This window comes from Bos taurus, chromosome 2 (assembly GCF_002263795.3).
Source record: "Bos taurus isolate L1 Dominette 01449 registration number 42190680 breed Hereford chromosome 2, ARS-UCD2.0, whole genome shotgun sequence".
Lineage (NCBI taxonomy): Eukaryota > Metazoa > Chordata > Mammalia > Artiodactyla > Bovidae > Bos > Bos taurus.
Genome location: NC_037329.1, coordinates 61,133,647 through 61,155,838, shown reverse-complemented (window position 1 = coordinate 61,155,838; position 22,192 = coordinate 61,133,647). Strand labels below are relative to the sequence as shown.

General features: G+C 44.7%; 1 long non-coding RNA gene across 2 annotated transcripts in view; it reads left to right on the top strand.

Annotated features, from left to right (window-relative positions):
- The first annotated feature begins 2,170 nt into the window (after window positions 1–2,170).
- Window positions 2,171–22,192, top strand: part of LOC112442665 (uncharacterized) — a 308,112-nt gene continuing 288,090 nt past the window's right edge. For both annotated transcript variants that reach the window (XR_009491735.1, XR_003030908.2), the window contains exon 1: window positions 2,171–15,616. This is a non-coding gene — a long non-coding RNA (uncharacterized lncRNA). The remainder of the gene's footprint in view (window positions 15,617–22,192) is intronic.

The following is a 22,192-nucleotide window of genomic DNA, read 5'->3' as shown; positions in this document are numbered from 1 at the left end:
TATATCATGATTGATGGCTGATGACATCACCAAATTCTTTATTGACTTGTCCTTGGAGGAGATGATTAATCAAAGATACTTGAGTTCCATCAGATTGTTCCATCCCCTGGCCCTGTTTTTATTTCTGCTATAGTGATTTACCAGGTTATCTTGCTCATGTTGATTCCCAGAATTGAGTATTTTGGGCCAGTAGAGACAAGGCATGAAGTAAACTTTTATTACTTACCATCTGCTGGGTCTCTTGTACAAATTTCCCCACATGGGCTCTTTCTTCTTGAGCTATTGATTGGCTGCCTTTGACACATGCTCAGTGATTTTGGATTTCCTGTAGCTGAAAAGGGAGAAAGAAATAAAGAAGAGTCTTTGGTTGGGGCCTTCCTCAGAGATACTTGGTGCTGTCCCCTGAGTTCACTGTTCCGACTCTTGTTTACCTTTATAAAAATAACATGAAGAAAGTAGATGCATCAGTGGAGCCACCCACATCTGCAATGAAAGCTTATTTCTAGTGAAAATCATCATACCAGAATATTCACTCAAGCAGTACTTAGTACGATCCACCATAGCAAGGGCTTGTGTTTTTTTAAGGAAACAAGCTGTTAAAAATGTTCACAATGAGCTTTTTGTGCTGTGTGAAGAGCTCTTGGAGAGTTCTGCAGATGCTCCCAAGCTTCTTTCTGCCTGTCCATCTTACAGACACTTAAGGGTCCAAAGGCCTGTTGATTTACGCATAACCTCTAAACTTGAACTACTTCCTTGTGTTGGTGGATCACTTTAGAGTCCAAGGCTCTAACTTTCCTATTTTCTGGCATGTTTTCCAGGTTGCTTGCTTGCTTCACAGATAGCCATTGGTCAGTCAGGCGCTTTGAGTTTTACTTTGCTATCATACAGTGGTAGAGATATCATGTTTCTGATTTTTAGTGGGTTTTTTATTTTTTTGCTAGTGTTACCTCAATACCCAAAATGGTCTCTAAAGTTTATTGAACCACCCAGGGTCAGAAATATGAGCTCAGCTCTTTGTTGGGCTTGACCTATTGACCCAGGAGAGCAGCTGGGGTGGTTCCTACAGCTGCCCTCAGCTCAAGGAGCCTTTTACCCAGAGGAGCTCCCTTTGATGGACTTCTCTGGGAGGAGGGATGTTCCTGAATGAATTCCCCTCTGAAGCCTCTCCTAGGCCTGGCAGAGAAAACAATGTGGAGGAGACAGAGCTGAAGGATGGCTTCACAAGAGCAACACAACAATGAGGAAGACTGCTTTGAAGTGACGTGAACCCCTGAACTTTAGGAGCGATTCTGCAGCGACTGGAGGGGAAAGATGGAGGAGCATGAACTTTTTGGGTTGTAGGGGAAAGACAGTATCTCACAGCAGAGGAGAGCTTAGCACGCTTGTGTCTGGCTGACTGTGGGCCTTTGTTAGGAATCGCCCTGGTGAATCACCCAGTTGTCCAGCAACTTCGACCCCTGGCCCCTCCCCACCCCAAACACACACACATAGCCACACACACACACACACACACACACACACACACACACACAGCTCCTCTGAGCTCCATTCAAATGTCCACTAAAGCCCTTATCTGCGGATCACGTTGTGCTGAGTTCATCTGGTTCCCTGGCCACTGAGCTCCTCCCAGAGGAGGACCCCCTGCCTCCTCCCTCTGTATCCCAGGGCCTGGCCTAACATGGAGCCCAGTAAACATGGGTCATCCTGCATCCGCCCCCGTCCAGTACTCTCTCACAGTATTGTTGATTCTCTTCACTTCTCTATTTCTGCTGCTCTGTGAGCATTTAGGAGACCAGGGACCATTTTTCAATGCCTGTGTCTTCCCAAGACCTAGGGGAGTACCCCAGGCCTAAGAGGCTAAACGCAATGTGGTGTTTGCAGAGTGTACATGAGGCATAGCCTGAACTGGGTGCTGGTCCCGACTTCCACCCACCATGGCTGACATCTGAGGGCAGTCACTCCACTGCCCTGAGCCTATAAAATCACCTTTCCTGTTCTAGGAGTTTCTATAAAAGGTTAAAATTCAGGAAGCTATTACAGATATCCCTGGTGGGGTGAACAATACAAACAGATAAGAGTTAGAAGGCTTGGGTTCTGGTTCTGAGCTAATTGGCCATGTGGCCTTGGATGAGCTGTAGAACACAGTGGCAATAATATCATGGTCTCTACCTCACAGTTTTTATTTTTTATATTTCTATTGACTCTTTTAAAGAAATGGAAAAGCAATATGTTCTTGTGGGAAGAAGTGACGCAGGATAGAAGAAAACAGGGTAAAAGATCAGAGTTCTATCCTCCAACCCCAATCAACCTCCCTGATACTCAGGCTCTCATTAGGATCTTCTGGGAACTCTGGCGAGAACATGACTTAACATGGAGATGAAGTGGTGTGTAAGTGTGTTATGCTCACATAGATGCCAAGTATTGTTGTTATTACTACTGCTGTTCATAGTAGTATTGGTAGTTGGAGACACAAGATTTATATTGGAGGATTCCAAAGTGAACTAGCCGGGAGGTAGGGTAAGTGGCGTATAGCAAGGCTGCCTATAACAGCAATAATGTGAATCCTCAGATCTACTGCTAAACCTTTCCAGGTTAGGAAGCAGGAGGAATTGGTGTCAATTCACTGTGGGTCTCAGAAGGCCTGTGACTGACCTCACTGTGTCCCTCCACGCTGCGGAGCCGCTGGAGAGTGCCTTTACCTCTGAGTCCCACTTCCTACTTCTGTAAAAATGAAAGTAATAAATGCATTCTCTTCAAGCACTGAGATAGGGATTAAATGAGTGAGTATACTTAAAGCACTTAGCACCTGGGCCAATATACAGTGAGAGCTAAATACCTGTGAGCTTATGGTCAGTGAATCCCTGAACAGATGGTCATAGGAGAGCTGCCCAGAAAGATCTTTGCTTGTTGGATCTACTTTTAAACTGGGGTTTGGTGCCTTGAATGGTTTGGCAAGTATTCTGAAAAAGAGATTCCAGGTTTCTTGCATTTGAAAACAGCCCTCCCTGGATCAGTAAGGATCCTCTTGTGGTTTTCGCATCTACTGTACTTGATCATCTCACTCTCCTGTACAAGTTATCACCACGCATCATTACCAGTGTGAAACCCAGTGAAAATTCGCTTCTTCAGCAAACAGACCTGCCACTTGCTCTGGGGAAAGTCAATGACCACCTTGCAAAATGACCTCTTCTATTTTTATTTTTTTATTTAAAAGAAGAAATTAAATTGACAAGTGGATAATGCCATATATCAGTGTGATTCTATTCCTAATTAATTTATTGGCTTTGGTTCATACAACATGGGTTTTCTTATTAAAATGTTCAGCTTGGAGGCATGCCTTCTGCTCCTTGAAGTTCCCATTAGGTTTACAAATGAGACTCTTGTCCTGAGTGATGTTTTCTGGGGAAGCTTTCCTGCCTTTTGTCTGCTCTCAATCTCCCTGCTGTCAAACTGCTGCTTGAAGTTTCAACTTTCCCCACTGTAGTTTAAAGAAGTCTCTTTCCCTTATGGTCTAGCTGTCGGGGGGCATGGTCTTTGCCTAGAATTCAGGGCTGGGGGCAGTTCAGAAGATGGCAGGGGAGGGGTGGGCTCTGCACCCCTCCCAACGCCCTGGCAGGAGTCCTGTGTTCTGGCATAATGAGGACACTGGGTGTTTGTTTATTCTTGGTTTCCAGCCTTCAGTGAGGATTATTATCACCTTGTTTCCTGTGGGCTTCCCTAGACCTCCTATCACTTCTGCCTGATGCCCACACCTTTCAGGTCTGTTTTGACATACACCATGTGTCTGGGGACCCTGAAAACACTGGCTTGATCTACTTGGACCATCCCCCTCTTTTTTGATGAGACAGGGCTTACCAGAGCATAAGGGCTGGAGGCCTCTGGACCTCCTCAGCACTGTCGAAGCTGAGATTCCAAGCGTCAGTCTTGGCTGCAGCATCCATCCCAGTTTCTCCTTCTTGAGAATCTGCTCTTCAGGTAACAGCTAAGGGCCAGTTGGTTGCTGGCCTTCAGAGCCTGGTCTGTGGAAATTTTAAATGGACTGTGAAGTACGTTCCTTCTAAAGAATAAGGAACAGAGCCCAGAAACCCAGCTTTGTAACCACAGCGGCTTGTGGTGAACCTTTGGGCTGGTTGGACAGGGATGCAGGTGAGAACTTGGAGAGGGGCCTATTGAGGATATTAGCCTGAATTTCTTGGAAGGTGAAGCACAGAAGCCTTAGAAAACAGCCCAGGTTTGGACGCCAAACAGGTGCCGGCTCCAAGCCTATCCCACAGCTGCCCTGGGACTACACCCAAAGGAACTGGCATTAAAATGTGTGGCTTAGGCAGTGCTCCCCAACCTTGGGGAGTGGTCACAGGTCTCTTTTAGAAAATGGTTGGAAGTTCTGGACCAGATTCCCAGGAATGTGCATCAGCTCACTCAACACTTGCATGAGAGATTTATTTCCATCTTGGGGAGGCTCCCTGGACCAAAGGGTCTAGGATCATGTCTTGAACACAAAATCCAGGACACAGGTTGTTTCCTTGCCTCTGACACTGTCTCTGGTCCCCTGTGGGCCATGTCTGTGCACTGTGAGAAGTCCTGGCTAAACCCCAGAGCCAAATGGTCATCAGATACAGGCAGCACCAAGTCACTTGGCACTGAGGAAAACTTGATACAGCCGTAAACATTTTATGTGGGTCTTTACCACTGTTATTTAATTAAGTGTCACATTACTGTGCGCTGGGAGAGCTGCACTGTACAGCTGGGTGACAGATGGATGGACCAGCCGCAGAAAGGACCGGGAGAATATCAGTGTGTCTGAAAGAGCACCAGCTTGGAAATTGAACAGACGAGGGCTTGAAGCTTGACTCTGTCCTGTAAGTGACCTGACCTCTTGGATCCTTACTTTTCTCACCTGCAAAATGGCATTAGTTTGATAGAAACTCCAGTAGGTGAAGATTCATGAGATGAGATGCAGAGTTCATGCCCGGAGCTCTCCTATAGGGTTTACACGGGAGTTCCTGGCTTGCACGGGGCCTGTGACTCATGGGCCATGTGTTGTCCTGGTTTGGATGTCACTCCTGGCATAAGACTGGCAGTTTTGCTTCATATAGCTCATTCACAGGTTTGTTCCTCCTTATTCAAGTTTCCCAGTTTCATATTCAAGGTTTGGCAATGCTAAGAAAATGCTAGCCTCGCTAAACCAAGAGGATTTTGTAAATCCACTGCGGGCATGTGGGTTGGTGGACAAGAGAGGTTGGGTGGGTGGGTCCATCCTCTATTTCTTTCCTGGAGTTTGTTGTAATCAGACCCTGAAAGATTCTGTGTGAGAGGAACTGGTAAAACCAACAGACCTGTGTAAGGATCGAACCCTGCCTTGCTATTTTCATGTGGTAAGCAGCTGAGCTTGAGGTAAATAGGCACAACTCAGGAAATCCCCATTTTCAAGTACTTCTTCCTATTCGAGTGGATTCAGATACAAAGGTCAAAAGACATTCAGAGGTGAAAATGAAATTCATAAAACAGATAAAGTATTGGGTTTACATTTTATCTATTATGAATAATAATAAAGGATTTCTGTGTCTAAAAGAATGTCTGTTTATATAATACATCCCTTCTCATGGAGAAAAAAATACTTTGTTGAATCTTCCCTCATTGAGATATGAAGTTCCTTTGTCTCTGTCCAACTGTTTTTCATTCATCATCTGTCAATTCATCTATCTATCCTTCCTTCCATCCATCCATCCATCCATTTGAATCTACTATAGTCAAGTTTTTCTGAGGACTAAAAATTGTAAGTACCATAGTTATCCTTTTTGTAGAGCCAGGTTAGGGTTTCACTTAAGTTCTTTGGTTTTAGAGTCCAACAGGCTGCTTTGGATTTATTTATTTGGGGCTTCCCTGTGTCTTAGATGGTAAAGAATCTGCCTATGATGCAGGAAACCTGAGTTTGATCCCTGGGTCGGGAAGATCCCCTGGAGAAGGGAATGGCTACCCACTCCTGTATTCTTGCCTGGAGAATTCCATGGACAGAGGAGCCTGGTGGGCTACAGTCCATGGGGTCACAAAGAATCAGATATGACTGAGTGACTAACACTTCACTTCAAAATCTCTATGTGTTCTTACGGTTTACAGATTTTTGATTTTTAGTGGATAATCTCTGTGATGAAAAAATATTTATTTATCTATTTATTTTTGGCTATGCTGGATCTTTGTTGCTGCTTGTGGGCTTTCTCTGGTTGTAGCAAGTGGAGATCTCTCTCTAGTTGTGGTGCGCGGGCTTCTCATTGCGATGGCTTCTCTTGTGCAGCAGGACCTCTAGGGCACAAAACTGCAGGCTTCAGTAGTTGCAGTATGCAGACTCAGTATTTGGGATTCAGAGGCTTAGTTGCCCCATAGCATGTGGAATCTTCCTGGACCAGGGTTGAACCTGTGTCCCCTGCATTGGCAGGTGGATTCTTATCCACTGGACCACAGGGGAAATCCTGCTTTGGATTTATAGCCCTACTCTTCTTTCCCTAACAAAGGAAATGTCAGTAGGTTGATTACCTATTGAAGCACCAGTTTCCTCATCAGAAAAATGAGGGTAAGACTATCCTCTTGTTGAGGATCCAATGAAATAATAAACATGCAGAGTTTTGCATTGGTTGGGAATGTATGAAATCCTTATAAAAAATAACTGGCACAATGTGTGACTATAGTTCATGCTCATTAAATAGAATACAGCTGCATAATGAAGAAAAAGTACTTCTGAAATGCTTAAATATTATTTACCTTGCAAAATTTCAATGTAGGTGAAAGTTTTAGGCCTATGCCTCATCAGCATGCAAGTGACTCTTCATGCTTTGTGTGAGTGTGTGTGTAAATCAAGGAATATATACCTTATGGGGCAAGATTTCTCTACGTGTTTATGGTGATAAATTCTATATCCGTTTAGATTCTCATGTGGGAAATTTAGAAGGTAATGTCTTCCTCCCCAACACTAGTTTTGTTTTTTTTTTTAATATATAAAGCCTTTGGGAATATGTATTTCAGTTGTATGGACTTTGCTATGTGTGGTTCTTTATGTTGTTCTCAGTTGTACCATTCTTTGTAAAGAATTTTGTCTTCTGTGCCTGGAATGCTAATGATTATAGGTATTAACAATTCTCTGCTCCTAGTTATTAGCTGGATATTCTTTCTCAATATCCTTATTCCTATTATGGTTTTACTCAGACTTTCCACATGCATCTTATAAAATAATTTTGAAAACCCTTAGTATTCAGGCAAAGGTGAAAAAGGAAATTTGACTTTCAGGAAACAAGGGGGAAATTTTAATGTCTTGATAAAGGAGACTCTGGAAGAGGCTCTGTCTTCAAACAAAACCGATTTGTGCTGGTATAATTGCTGCTGGAGGGAAGGGCCCAGCTCTCATACCAAATCTTTCCCATTTATTCTTACCAACTTGGTTCTGACAGATATTTTATTTCAAGTGTCTTTACAGCAAATCCTAAAGGCATATCTCAAGGATTATTTAATAACATCTGGAAGCCCAGACCAAAGAGATGATGCAGGAAATAAAACAAAGCAAGGGAATGGAACAAGCCTGGGACAGGGCACCCCAGACCCTGATGAGGAGTGGATAATGGTGCTTTTAGCCTGACTGTGGGGAAACGGATTAGGAGAAAAAGCGAGGGAAGCAGACCACCCAGGCTGAGATGTGTTCATTCTTGTTTCACAATTTGAAGTGCAATGGAAATCCAAATTAATTTCTCAGGAGAGCATCAACTCCATTGTGTAAGGCAGCAAACAGCCGGTCGGATGTGCTATATAAAACCCAATAGCAGCAACTTGATTCTGTGCCGAAGTTCCCAGCATGGGAAGGGAATGCCACGTCCCCAGCTCCTAGGCATGTTGATGAGAGGCAGAGCCAAAGACCGTGGGGGTTGGGGCTGGCATCTACTGGGGTCTGTCTTTTCAGCCTCACTGATCAAAGTCACCTGGCCATGTCCTTTAAGTTATGGATGAGACGGGAAAGGGCCAGAGTTCAGGCTGAGGCATACTTGGCAGTGTTGGGAGGGGTTTAATTGGCAACTTTAAGGAATAACTATTTCCTTAGTATCATTGTGCAGGTGAAGATCAAGAGGATACTGGATGTACATGTTTAGCTGATTCACTTTGCTGTACAGTAGAAACTAACACAACATTGTAAAGAAACTATACTCCAATAAAGATTAATTTTAAAAAGATGTTGGGAATATGTGCAAGGAACCATATGCCAGAATGTTGACACTATTCGTAATAACAAAAACATTGGGATTTACTTAAACATCCATTAGGAGGAGACTGGATAAATGAATTGGGCTGCATTGATGCAATGGAATAATAGACATTGATGACAAAAGAATAACTAGAGCTAGAGTTGTGAGTAATGTTCAGCTTTACAGTGCTGAGCCAAAGAACATCCCAAAGAAAATATGTGGTACAAAACTGTTAAATAAAGGTCAAGAAAATGTAAAACAATATAATATATTATGTTTGGATATTTACATATGTTGTAAATATGTTTAAAAATTCATGGGAATGATAAAAACCTGATTTAGTTTAGTGATAATCTGTGGGTAGGGTTTGTCATCAGAAAGGAAGGGGGACATGTAAGGTGTCAAGTATATTGGTGTCTCATCCCTTAAGGTAGGCAGTAGGTACACAAGTGTTTTGTTCTATTACTGTTTACAGGTTTTTGGCAAGTCTGAAATATTTCATGATAACTTATGTACCTCCTTCCTATGCACATAGAGTGTATTGAGAATTAGGAGGGAAGATTTGCTTGGGGAGGAAAATGGGTATGGGCGTGTGACAGGGAGAAAGTGAAGCTGTGTTTTGCGAGAATAGATGCTTCGTCCATGTTTGCTGAATTAGCAGAGTCAGGAAGTAAGAGAAAGTGAATGAGATGAAAGGAGTCTGGGGAGAAGCAAGTTTGGAGCCAGTGATGTGTGGAAAATAGCAGCATATGCAATAAAGCAAAGCAGGAAGATGAGTGAAATGGAGGGACGCTGGGACCCTGCTGTGAAAGCCAGTGCCAAATGCTCTGCTTCCTCGGCTCCAGAGGTTGGAAAGAGCTCTCACTGTGTTGGGAATTCCTGCTGCCAGAAAGTCATCCTCTAGTGTTGTCTATTGTAATAATGCCTTAGATGGTTTCTTTTCCTTTTTTAAATATTTATTTATTTGGCTGCACTTGGCCCTAGATGCAGCATGTGGGATCTAGTTCCCTGACCAGGGATGGAATCCAGACTCCCTGCTTTGAAAGAGTGGAGTCTTAACCCCTGGACTACCAGGGAAGTCCCTTAGATAGTTTCTTAAATTATTCTTGCAAAGAGAGAAGGAGAAAGAAAATGCATTTGAGTTTGTCCCTACAAGAAAGTAATCAAAAGATGAATGATCCATGATGTATTAATGATGGGCACACGATGGGTTTTTGGGAGGCATACTATGTGTCTTCATGATGATTATTTCTTTGCTGCGCTGATTTATTCTTGTGGACTCTGAGAACACAAGTTGGGCTTTTAGAGTTAGCAGGCAGGAAAATGTTCAGGAAAAAATATTTTTTTTCTTACCCGACTTAAAACTGGTTACTCAACAAAGTCCACTGTGCTTTGAGCTCCTTTGATGTTGCTCAACAGACATTGCGAACATATCAGGCAAATTCATTTTTAACGGCTCACAGAGGCCTTTGTGATTATCATCTAGTTGTTGTTCTAACCATTTGGACCGACCTCTATTGAACAATGTGGAATTAATCACGCGGAACAGAGCTCAGCTCTGTCCACTCCTTTTGTCAGAATGGAGTGAGCCCTGGACTCAAAGTATGTGGAATTATGGGGCTGACAAAGTTTCTGCCCCTGCTTCCTTTTTCGTATTTAATTTTCAAATTAATTTAGTTTGCCTTCTTCCTCCTCTCTTGCCTCTAGCCACCATGGCTCAAACTACTCAAGGTAGTTTCGAGGAAGGAAATGCAAAATAGCAAGACGCAGTTCTGCTTGCTAATAGCCCATGCCCTTTGCTTTCTAGGTTAGAAGGACTGCTTTGAGGGAAATGAAGTTCTGCCTCCCTAAAGACATTGTTTAGTTTTGCATCCCATTTCAGTGGGAGGGTAAAGTGAACCAGATCTGTTTCCAGCCACTCTTGACTCTTTGATTCCAGAGCAGGGCATCCTCGACAGGGCTTTATATCCTGCTGGAATGTAAGGCTGTTTTAGGAAATCTGTGTTGGATTGAGAAAAAGTTGCAGCATAATGACAGTGACCAAACCATGTGCCCCAGATTTTCCTGAATGGTCCTCAATTCGTATAGTTTGAACCTTTAATTAAGGCAGTTTATTTTGTGTGTGTTAACACAGAATTTGATAAAGGGAATATTTATGTGTGTATGAAATACATATGCATTTATAAATGATATATAAATAATTGAAAATATGTATTGCATACACATACACTCACATATACGTGATTTGTGGGTTTATTTGCATGAAGTCTTCTTTAGGATCTTGTGGCTTCAAAATGTGTGTTCTAGTAAGTGTTGTGGAAACAGCTAACTACCTGATTGACCTTCTACAAGTCATTTCCTGTCACCAGGTCCTCTCAGTTCCCCACCGCTCCGACACACAGTAGGATCTCGATAACTGTGCTGGCGAGAACTAAAGGCGGGCCCTTTTCAGAGTCTTTGTCCTTCCTTCTCGCTCTGTGTGGGAAGTTCCATAGCCTTGTCCTTTGCACTGTCCCTATCTTCATACCTTGTGACCCGTCCTGTGATCCTGTTTCCCCTGCTCATCTGCAGGAGACTAGAGGGCTGGGACAGGTCTCTCCTTTTGCTATTCCATTGTTTAGCACAGAGGCAGGTAGAGAATAAAACAACAACAACAAAAATGACTGGAAGGAAATATACCAGAAAGATAACGATGGTTGAGATAATGGATAATATGTTATTCTTTATACTTTTTTCATGTTTTCTTTTAAAAATAAACATGAATATGTGCTATGTAGAGAATCCAAAAAATTTTTTTAAATGGTTTTTGTTTCCTTCAAATTCTCAGGATTGGAGAGGAGAGGAACATGTTCAACAGATGTCCAGACTAAAGGCTGTTGCAGCATATCCTCTGCTTCAGCTTCTGACATACAGGGGCAGCTGACTCTTCCTCGGAGTCTCCCACAAACTGGCCCACACCCCTGTGACAGGCAGCCACATGGGCATCACAGCTGAGGGCTGAGTCTGCAGTGCGCTGTCCCCTTCAGGGACTGATTTGCGCTGTGTCATGATAACCAAGCACAAATTGACATTTGTTTTGAATGTTTCATGTATGAAATGTCCCAGCAGTTAGATGGTACTCAGGGTTCTTAACCCCAGACTGTGCCCTCGCTGGGGGCTGGGCTGAGCAATGGGCCAGATTTTGTGCTAGGTGTGATGATGAGTCAGAAGAGTCAGGATGTGATTCCTACCTTCTAGAAGGATGCTGTATTAATAATAGTTGGGTTTATAATTTGTATGCTTTAGAAGCTAGGCAACATCACAAGGCAGTGTTTATGCTTCAAATGAATGGTAAAAACAAAACAAACCTAAATGGGTCATAGGAGTTTCTAGGAGGGAGAGAGACTGACAGGCGGCCACATGGGCATCAGAATATATATAAGAATATATGTGTGTGTGTGTGTGTGTGTGTGTGTGTATATATATATATATATATATATATATATATATATATAAGAATGTGGTGTTTTGAGGAACTTACCTGGAGGTCTGGCGATTAAAACTTCACCTTGCCAATGCAGGGCACCCAGGCTCTATCCCTGGTCGGGAAGCTAGTTCCCACATGCTACATGCAACTAAGATTTGGTGCTGCCAAATAATAAGTTAAAAGAAGAAGAATGGTGTTTTGAGATGGGATTTTGGAGGTCTCCACTGGTGGAGAAGAGGAGGTAGCCTCATAGAGAAGGAAATGGCTTGCAGAAAGGTAAGGAAGTAAGGTCAGCTTGTGTGTTTAGTTTTACGGGCTAACATCAAAGTGAGTGGGTTTCTCTGGTGGCTCAGACAGTAAAGAATCTGCCTGCAATGCAGGCGACCAAGTTTAATCCCTGGGTCAGGAAGATCCCCTGGAGAATGGAATGACTACCTACTCCAGTATTCTTGCCTGGATAATTTCATGGACAGAGGAGCCTGGCGGGCTACAGTCCATGGGGTCATAAAGAGTTGGACACAATTGAGTGACTAACACTTTCATTTTTTTCAGGGAAGTGAGTGATGGGTGGGAATAGGGGAGAAAATGTGTATCTAGAATGAAAAGTGCTTAGTTAGGAAGACTGGGAATTTAGAATGGAGAGGTGGGGGATCAGCCAGGTCAGGGAGGGCTATAAGAACAGGACAGTGATATACCTTGAACTGGGAGGTGGTAGGGAGCTATTGTGGCTCTCAGGGAAGAGGTCATGGAACGTAAAGCAGCCTAAAATGGTTAAGAACATGAGCTCTGGATGATGTTGCCTGGGTGTGATGCTTGGTCCCAAGTTGTGTTACCTATCTGAGACTCAGTTTCCTCATGTGTAAAATTGATATGGTGATGGCTTCTTCTCATAGAATTGCTCTGAGGATAAAGGAGATAATCCATGTAAAATATTTATTTAAAAAAATTTAAATTTTGTATTAGAATATAATTATTTGTCAATAGTGTGTTTGTTTCAGATGTACAGCAAAATGATTCTGTTATGCATATACATATAACTGTTCTTCTTCAGATTCTTTTCCCATGTAGGTTACAGAATACTGAGTAGAGTTCCCTGTGCTATATAGCAAGTCCTTGTTAATTATCTATTTTATACACATGTAAATATTTAGCACTTTGCCTGGCACATTGTATGAGCCTAAAAATGATCTGTTATATGTAAATTAATATTAATACAATACTTACTTCATTAGCATGGTAAAATGGTAGTGAGTTTGAGAAGCCAAATATTAAAAACAACTAGAAATTGTTCTATTAAGGGGTGGAGCTTGAGAATACTTCAGGAAAGTCCCACTCCAACCTCACAGTTTGGCTCTATTTATTGTCACTTAGCTTTTGTGAAATATTTACACTGGTATGTTACTCTGCTATAATTTTTGTTCGTTATCCTCCCAAGCTTGGTGAGGAAGATTAGTTCGTTTATCTTATATTGCAGAAGATACATATAGATATAAACATGATGACATTTAGTTACAACATCTCTTCCGTTAGTATTTACCACTGTTATCAACCAGAGCTTCTCTAGGTGAAAGTGAGGGGTGGGAGTGGTGATCAGGCTATTTATTCTTCCCTCTGAAGAAGAAAGTAGTAAAAAACGAGAGAGAACCGGGATGATTTTTTTCTCAGCCAAACTTAACACCTCAGCCTTGAAGAAGATTCAGAGTGACTAGAATTGCTAAAACAGAGCTGGCAAAGCAAATGAAATAACACACACTGTTTAGGACCTTAGTTATTCTTTTGGATACAATAACAACTTATCTTTAATTAAAATGTAACTGCGTTTGGAAGGGATGTTATTTTTGTGCTATTATCTGTGGACATCTTAGTGGAGAATTACATTCCAAGCCAATGAATAACATCCTCAAACTTGGCTGCCACTCTGACGTTCAAATGTGTGGGACATACGTGACTCTTTTTAATTGATTACAATGGTGCGCTGCGACAGTCCCCGGAGGATATGACTCACAGCGAGTCAGGTGCACACGGAGGCTTGGTCCAGCCCTATTGTCTTTTACCAGCAGGTCTTTACTGTGCTCCAGCTGGAATAGCAGTGCACTTGTGTGATGTGAATGTGATGGAAAAAGGCATTCAATACCAGGGCTCTTGCAGGATGCTTGGCAGCAGTGGGTGGGTACTCCGGCAGTGACTGGCCTCAGGGCCACATGTGCTGGTGAACCAGACAAATGATGATGGCAGCTCAGGTAGCTTGTGATCTGCGGTCGCATTATTGGTCTGTGGGTCCCGGAGAAGCAGGTATGGAAGAGGAGCCTAAGAAAGAAGGAAGGGGACCCCTACAACTCTGTATCTGTCAGTGTTCTACTCAGGGCATAGCCTTAACATAAGCTCCCTTCCTCTCTCCCTGGGACCAGGACCTTCCCATACAGGAAGGTTCACAGACAAGCTAAGCTTCCATTCCTGACCCATGGAACTGTACTCCTGTGTCCTCTTCTTACCCCATGCTGTCTTCATTACTGGGAGAGAGGCCCTCTGCAGGAGGAAAAGAATGACTCCCTCTCCTTTTAGTTCTAGAAACATGTTGTAGAGAGTTGGGCCCTTGGCGTTTGGCCCCAAAGCTGGGTAGTGTCTGTCAGTTGTTTTCCATGCATTTATTTCCTTTTCCTCTAGAAGTAGCATTTTAGTTTTCCTTTGGGTTGACAGCCCTCCCTTAGTCTGAGGCCATGTGGGCCAAATGAGGCTGACTGCGCCTCCTGAGTCCTGTGCTTGTGTACACACAGGTGGTGTGTGCTCTGTATTTGGCCAATGAGCATCACAGTACTTGTTGCAGAGATGGACACACATGAGTCAAGCTGGACTGATGGGTATTAGTCCTGGGGTTTTCAATGGCACTGTTGGCAAAGAGGTACTTTCTTTCTTGTGAGGTTGCTGACTTGGTAAATGGATATAAACTTGGAACAACTGGTAGAAATCTAAGAACTTCCCCAGAGAATAAAGTAAAACTAAGAGAAAGAGAGAGGCATATTCCTGAAGGTAGCAACTGAGCACCTGGATCCAGCTGTTCCTGAAGACATAATTTTTTTTTCATTTTATACAGGAGCCAAATAAGTTATCTTTTCTGTTTGTTTGATCCATTTTGAAATACTCTATCTGAAACTTACATTCTAAATAATCTTGACTGATATAGGTCACATTCTAGATCATCCAAAAGTTGTACACTTAAAGTTATAAGCTTATATTTCCCTGATGAATGTGCCTTCACATATCTCTGGTATACAAGCAGCCTGCCACATACCCAGGGATCACAGCAATCTTGGGTGACAGGGAAGGGTGGTGCTTTCCCATCTCTAATACCTTTCCCATTTCTAATACCTGTGGTCCTTGCCCACCCAGACATAGAGAAGAGAGTCAAAGGGAACATTGAGTTGCAGAATTTGCCTGAACCAAGATTTTCCAGAGAACCTACATTTTTCTCTATTCTGCAACACTGAAAAATCCCCACACAAAAGTTGACCCTCTGGGCTATGCAGAAAAGATGTAGAAATCATCTGCTGAATTGGAAAGTCAAGTGTATCCTGGGTAGTGCTTTTAGGGATCTGAAACATTTCAGAGAATATTACAAAGTTCTGAAATCACAGTTTCAGCCCTTGTCTGAACCCTAGAATTCTCCTTGTTCAACTCCCTCATTTCAGAGGAGGAAACACTCAGAGACAAAGAAAGTTGGCTGAGGTCTCATAGCCAGTACGGTTGCAGACCACTATTGCCAAGAACTAGCAGAAGAGAGAAGGTGCCTCTGAATATCTCACAGAGACCAGAGACTAAACCCTTTGCTCATTGTATTAGGATCCTTCAGCTGCAAGTGACAAATCTCCGCCACTGAAATCAGATCTCTGTTCTCATAGCTGAAAAATCCAAGACCCTGATCTAACTTCAAGTAAGGATGGATCCAGGAGTTCATAATTATATTATGAAGTTTTGTTTTTTTTTCTTCTTTATTATGCACTGGTTTTGTGTTGGCTTTGATTCTTCAGCAGATTCTAGCCATATAGTGGCTTTTGGCAACAGTAAAATTTTATGCTATCAGATTAGTAATTCTACTTGATAAAGAGCTTCTATTTTTCAGGAGTTCCTTCAGAATTCCAAGGCTCATGTTCATGGGCTCAAAGAGGGTCAATGTGGACAGGGATTGGCAATGCAGTTTGCATTGAGGGGCTACCCCAAAGCCCAGCAGCTCGGGGAGGAATGGGGCTTCACTCAAGCTAGCTGAAGGGAGATTAAGAGTGGGCGAGAGGTGGCAAAGTGAACTTGCTATTGTTACCCGGAGGAGGAATGACGGTTGCCAGAAATGATGGTTGCCCACTACTTTTACTTTGAGCAGTGAGGGAGTCTCAGAGAGGCTAAGGGTTTTATTTTGGGAGCTAAGTCCCAGGGCTTAGTAATGGTATCTGGCCCTAGGCCTGTGAGTTGCACTTTAAACCCAGCAGTATAACTTCTGGAGTTTTACTCAACTGCAGAGATGAGGTTTTGCCAGAGAGGATGTCAGGGTGGCCATTTCTTTTGGTCTCACCTCTGATAAATACCCTCAACTTGGCTGCATTTTTCTGTTTTCTGTCCGTGATAGGGCACCAGGCCAAACATATCTCAGACAAATATCTGTATTGTTTGTGGCGTGATTGTGACTTCCTGTCTTCCAATTTAAGTATTCTGCGTCGCTTTTCACTGTCTGGGTCATTTGATATTACAGCTGGCGCTTCCTGTTTTTAAGTCTCTGACTCTAGTCATCCGACTGTAGAAACCAGGGTTCAACTTCTTCATCAGTGATGCCGGCTTTAGTCACTTGTTTTGGTATCCTAATTGAGATTTACGTAAGGAAAGCTGTCAGGTGTCTGCTGGTTTTCTCAGCTTCAGATACTTCCTTATTTGTGTTTTTGTTTTTCAGACTTTGGGACTTTCTCTCACTGTGTGGTTGTGGTCGTGGTGGGCTGATCTTCCCCACCCCCACCACTTCAGTAGCTGTTCTCTTTCCCTAAATAAGCGCTCCTGAGCGCCAGGGGTCTGGCTCTCAGAACGGGGCTGCTTCAGGGGTGACAGGCTTAGCTATCCTCCTGGTGCCTCCCCCCATCTGTTTTCCCAATCTGGGGTTCACTGGTCTCCCGTTTCCTCTCCTCTTCAAAGGGTTCAGTTCCGTTAAAATGCTTCTAGTCAGGCCCGCAAAGAAAAAAAAAAAAAAAGCTACTAAATGCAGATTTACTTATTTTCTCCAAAGAAAGAGAACATTTTAAGCTCCTTAAAAAGGTTCACTTCATTTAAACTTTCTTTCCATGGAATGGCCTGACTTGGGAGGAAGTGGATAAAAGCCCCAAGACATTTATATCGAGGAATAGAATATTTATGATATATCACTTACACAGCTTCCTGACCCTCTGGGGAGAGGAGCTTTGCTGGCCTGAGCTGTACCAGACTTACCTTATTTCTTTTTTGGTTAAGGCAGATGGGTTCAGGGAATTTAAGATAATGGGGAGAAGAGGAGATTTATTCTGCCCTAAAGGCAATGGCAGCTTTGTGGGGGTGGGGGTGGATTTGGAGGGGTGGTGAGGGGGAGGAAGCAGGCCTGGCAGGGTAGGGAGTGGGAGGGCGGGGCTGGGGAATCTATAGCATCGAAACCCTCACTTGATACGTGACATTCTGCTCCTTCTCTGTGTGCAGCCTTCACTGAAGGAGGGAATGGTGGCACAGGGCAGTTGTGAAGGGTCGGAATGTCACTGTGGGCGGGTCCACTGGGGTCTTCTGAGGCTGCAGTTGGACTCATAACTGAAGATGCAGTTGGACTCCATCTTCAGAGGAAGGGCCTGGATGGCTCTGCTTCCTGGGGCAGGAGGGCCAGAGACCAAATCTTTCTCACCCACCTTTCCTCAGGCCAAGGGACCCCAGGGCTGGGAAACGTCTGGCCCTCTTGCATCTGTGCCAACACTGGCACAAGAGTGAGGAAATCCCCTCCTGTCTGGGTCCTCCGTTCACTGCCTCTTCTCTGGGTGATGATGGGGGAGGGCTTTGGAAGTCTGGCCAGTTGTGTAATTCTGCGTGTGTGGGATGGGCTCTCTCAACAACGCAGTCCTTGATATTCCTCAGTCAGCATCAAGTGCTCCCCTGAGTCCAAGGAAAGAGAGGGCAATAGGCTGTCATGATTTAAAACGAGAAAAAAAACCCCAGTAAAATCCCAAACCAAAAACCCCCCTTGTTTCTGTGCACTCTTTTAAATGACCTCATTTCTTCTCTGCTGTCACCCCATGAGGTCAGGAAGACAGGCGTCACCAGTGGATAGGAGAGTTCAGAGGGGAAGGGAAGGGACCCGGCCAATGTCAGTCGGCTTCTGAGGCCGACGGGGGTTGGGAACACTGGCCTTTCATTTTTAGTTGACAAAAGAAACAAAACCACACAATAAAAAACAGACTCACCCAGACAGACCAAAGATTCAGATGTGACTGAAGTTGCTGGGGTAACGTCCAAAGCAGATGAGACCATCCCCAAGTTATCAAGGCCGAGAGAAGGGGGCAGGCAGATGGCTGGGGCAGAGCTGGAGATTGTCCTAGAGGCTCCTTGATTCCCGCTTCCATGTGGGAGGGTGCCCTTCTGCACCCAGCTCCTGCTGCCCTGACAGACATCAGCCTTCGGTGTTTCCTCAGCTGCAAGGAAGGCCGCAGCTCGCCCTGGGCTGACCCCTGCTCTGTGCCCGCTGCTTCTTCCTTCTCCCGCTCTGCACCCAAACCAGGTCTGATTCCAATGTCAGTGACGACATCCCCTGAGAAATACCTCATGTGTCTCGGAGTCCAGGGAGTCTTGTCTTCTGGATGTTCTGCAGAGTGCTACCTTTTGAGAATCTCTGGTACACCAGCATGGTGACGTTCACAAGGAGTCACAGCCCTTGGTTCAAAACTTGACTCAACTATTCTTAGTTACGGAATGACCTCAGGCTAGCTTTTTAAACCTTTTACATCCCACCTGGGGGAATTACCTGGTGGTCCAGTGATTAGGACTCCATGCTGTAGGGGGTGTGGGTTCAATCCCAGGTTGGGGAACTAAGATCTCACATGCCGCCCAGTATGGACAAAAAGCAAAAAAACAAACAAAAAAAAGTCCCACTTGTTTTATCTGTAAAACAGTTGTTTTGTATGGATTTTTAAGAGTGCTTTGTACAGGCCTGGCACTCAATAAAATGAAGCTATCAATATGATTAACATCCTGCTGGATAAATATAGTCCAATTTTCTTAATCCGATGTGAAATTCTGGATGAACTGCCACTTTTGATTATTATGATAATTATTATGATTTTTAAACATCTTCCCTTTCCATAATATATTTGCTTATAGCTTAGCCTAAAGGTAGAGCCTCTGGAATGAGACTGGCCTGCGTTCATGTTCTGGCTTTGGCATTTCTCTTTGCTATGTGAAACTTGTCTGAGTCTGTTTCCTCCTCAGACTGGGCCTGACATCAGCTCCTTCAGCTTGTACTGTATTTATGAAAATTGATGGAAGGGGCTCCATTAATGGTCGTCTTTATTACATTTTATTAAATACTGACTGTGTGCTCAGTGTCTCACACCTGATTTCTCATTTTGTCAACACAATAATCTTATGAAGCTGCTAGTGTCGTTATCCCATTTCATGGATTAGGAAACAGGCTCAGAGAGGCCAAGCAACCTGTGTGAAGTCACAGAGCAAGTTAGTAGTAGAAACTGCATCCTTCCGCAATTCGTTTTACTCTAAACCCGGGGGTCACGATTTTCCCTTTAGCTGTTGATGTTTCCAGGATTCATTCTGCCCTTAGGTATGTGGCTTTGTCCTCAGCTGGGATGTCCAGAGGCTTCCTGTCCTCACCTCTCTAACCTCTGTGTCTTTGCATGCTTGTCTCTCCTGCCAGCCTCAGGCATTCTTGGGGCTAGGGACTGGGTCATTCCTTCCTTTCTCAGTGCTGGTGGCTTGCCTGGCCTGTAGTAGGCCTCCACCCAGTGTGTGCAGAATTAATAACTGATGAATGCAAGGCAGTGACCGTGGGCGTTTGAGAGTGCAGGGCCATCCCACGCTGTCTGCGTCTGTATTACCTGCCACAGACGGGCTGCCTGAGATGTCACAAGCGTGTCTGTGGCCTGCAGACTCCACTTCCCCTGAGTCATCCGCACTCTGTGTACTCATTGGCATCTCCCTGGCAGGATGTCCCAAGCCCAGTGACCAGCATGGGGTCTCACATCCTACCCCCACCCTGCACACCTTTTCTGGGGTACTAACTCACCCATGGATTCCAGGCCACACTAGCTCCCCGGACCTCAGCCTAGGCCCCTCCCGCTGACACAGCCACACACAACCCTCCAAACATGCATGCCTTTGCTTATTCATTTATTTGTTTCCCCATAGATCTAAGTCCAATAGATATCTAGAAAAATAAGGAACAATTAAGGGTAGGGACCTCTCTGGTGGCTCAGATGGTAAAGAATCTGCCAGCAATGCAGGAGACCTGGCTTCAGTCTCTGGGTCGGGAAGATCCCCTGGAGAAGGGAATGGTAACCCACGCCAGTTTTCTTGCCTAGAAAACTCCATGAACAGGGGAGCCTGGTGGGCTACAGTCCATGGGATCACAAAGAGTTGGACAAAACTGAACGACTAACACTTTCACTTTCTTTTAAGGGTAGCATCTCTTAAACTCAAATGTGCCTTGCACTAACCTAGAACAGTGCTTACAAATACAGATTCCTAGGCCTCATCTGAGACCTCCAGAGGTGAATCACTAGGAGTAGTAAACTTGTAACTGTGCATGTGTGCTCAGTCACTCAATCAAATCTGATTCTTTGCAACCCCATGGACTGTAGTCCACCAGGCTCCTCTATCCCATGGGATTTCCCAGGCAAGAATACTGGAATGGGTTGCCATTTCCTTCTCCAAGGGAACTTCCCGATCGAACCTGCATCTCTGGTATCTCTGGCATCGGCAGGCAGATTCTTTTCCATTGTGCCACTTGGGATGCCCTGTAACTGTAGAAATCTGTATATTTAAGATGTGCTCAGTGTGGTTCTGAGACACAGCCAGCTTGGAGAATCTCTCATGTGGGACGTTTTCCCCGTATAGTGAATTTCCTGAAAAGGCCTGGGAACCGAGACTCAGGGCTGGTGAGGGGGATGCTGCCCTGCTTCATCCCTTCTTTGTATTTGGGCTCAATAGTCTCTAAGCATCCTGCACTGCTTACTACTTCCTGGGTAGGAAGAGGGGTTCTTGTTTATTTTTTTATTTTTATATATTTTTTGCCATACTGGGCAGCTTGTGGGATCCTAGTTCCTTGACCAAGGATCGAACCTGTGCCTTTGGCAGTGAAAGCCTAGTATACTAACCACTGGCCACCAGGGAATTCCCAATTCCCTTCCTTGAAATTGCTGCCAAATGGTCTGCTCCCTGGGACAGTGATGATGTCTGTCTTTTGCACTGTTGCATCGCCAGTGCTTACACAGAGTCTGGTATCAGGTAGGGGCCCAGTGAATATCTGTGAATGAACTATCCATACACAAATGGATGAATGAATGAGTGAATTCCTGGTTTCCTTTAGGTGCGTGGTGGGTCCCTCTGCTTGTTGTTTCCATTATCCTGTGACTAGGAGGCAGACAGGGAGGGCACCAGGCTAGGATAAGAGGCCGTCTCAGCTCTGCAGCCCCAGGGGCCTCCTTCCAGCCCTGGCCTCTGTGATCCTGCCTGGACAAAGGAGCGTGTTGGGACTGGAGTGAGCCCAGCCCTCCGGGAAGCATGGAGTTTGCCAGACACGAGATTGGCCTGGGCTGAGCTTCTGAGCAAATGAGAGGCGGCTGGCACGGGGCAGTCATTAAATGGTGGTTGACCTCCTGGCAGCTTGAGTGAGGCCCTGGAGCCCTCAGCCCTCCCTGCTTGCCCCCTGGGACCCTCAGAGAGAGGCCCATCCATCACAGGGGTCCCCAGAGAGGGCCACGGGCGTTTCGCTGAGAGTTGGTTATGGGGCTCTGTCTTCAGCACAGATCTTGTCAGATTCAAGCTGTCAACCACACAGACCCTGAAAGCCTGTCACAGACCCCTGGGGAGGTGTGTGTGGTAGGGTGACCTTGAGGGGGCTCTGCTGAGTGTGGCACTGTGGTGATAAGAAGGACACATGGGAAGAAGCCACCTGGGCTGAGAGCCCATTGTGCTGGTCCATGTCACCGCCCTGTGTCTGTCTTTGAGGGGCGTCTGGGCAGCTGTGCTGAGCATGTTTTTACCCTCACACCCTCTGTGTGTGGGGCCTGTCTGCCTCTGTCCATCTCTAACAGGGAATGTGGAAGGAGGCAGTGCATGCAGCTGGTTAAGGGTACCAACCAGCTGCCACCTAGAAGCTGTGTGACCTTGGGAAGCTTAATTACTTAATCTCCCTGAATGGGTTTCCTCAGGTTGTGGTAAGATTGCATGAGACGAAGCACTGCTAAGTGCAGGGCCTGGCGAGTGGGGATTGCTCAACGATCATCCG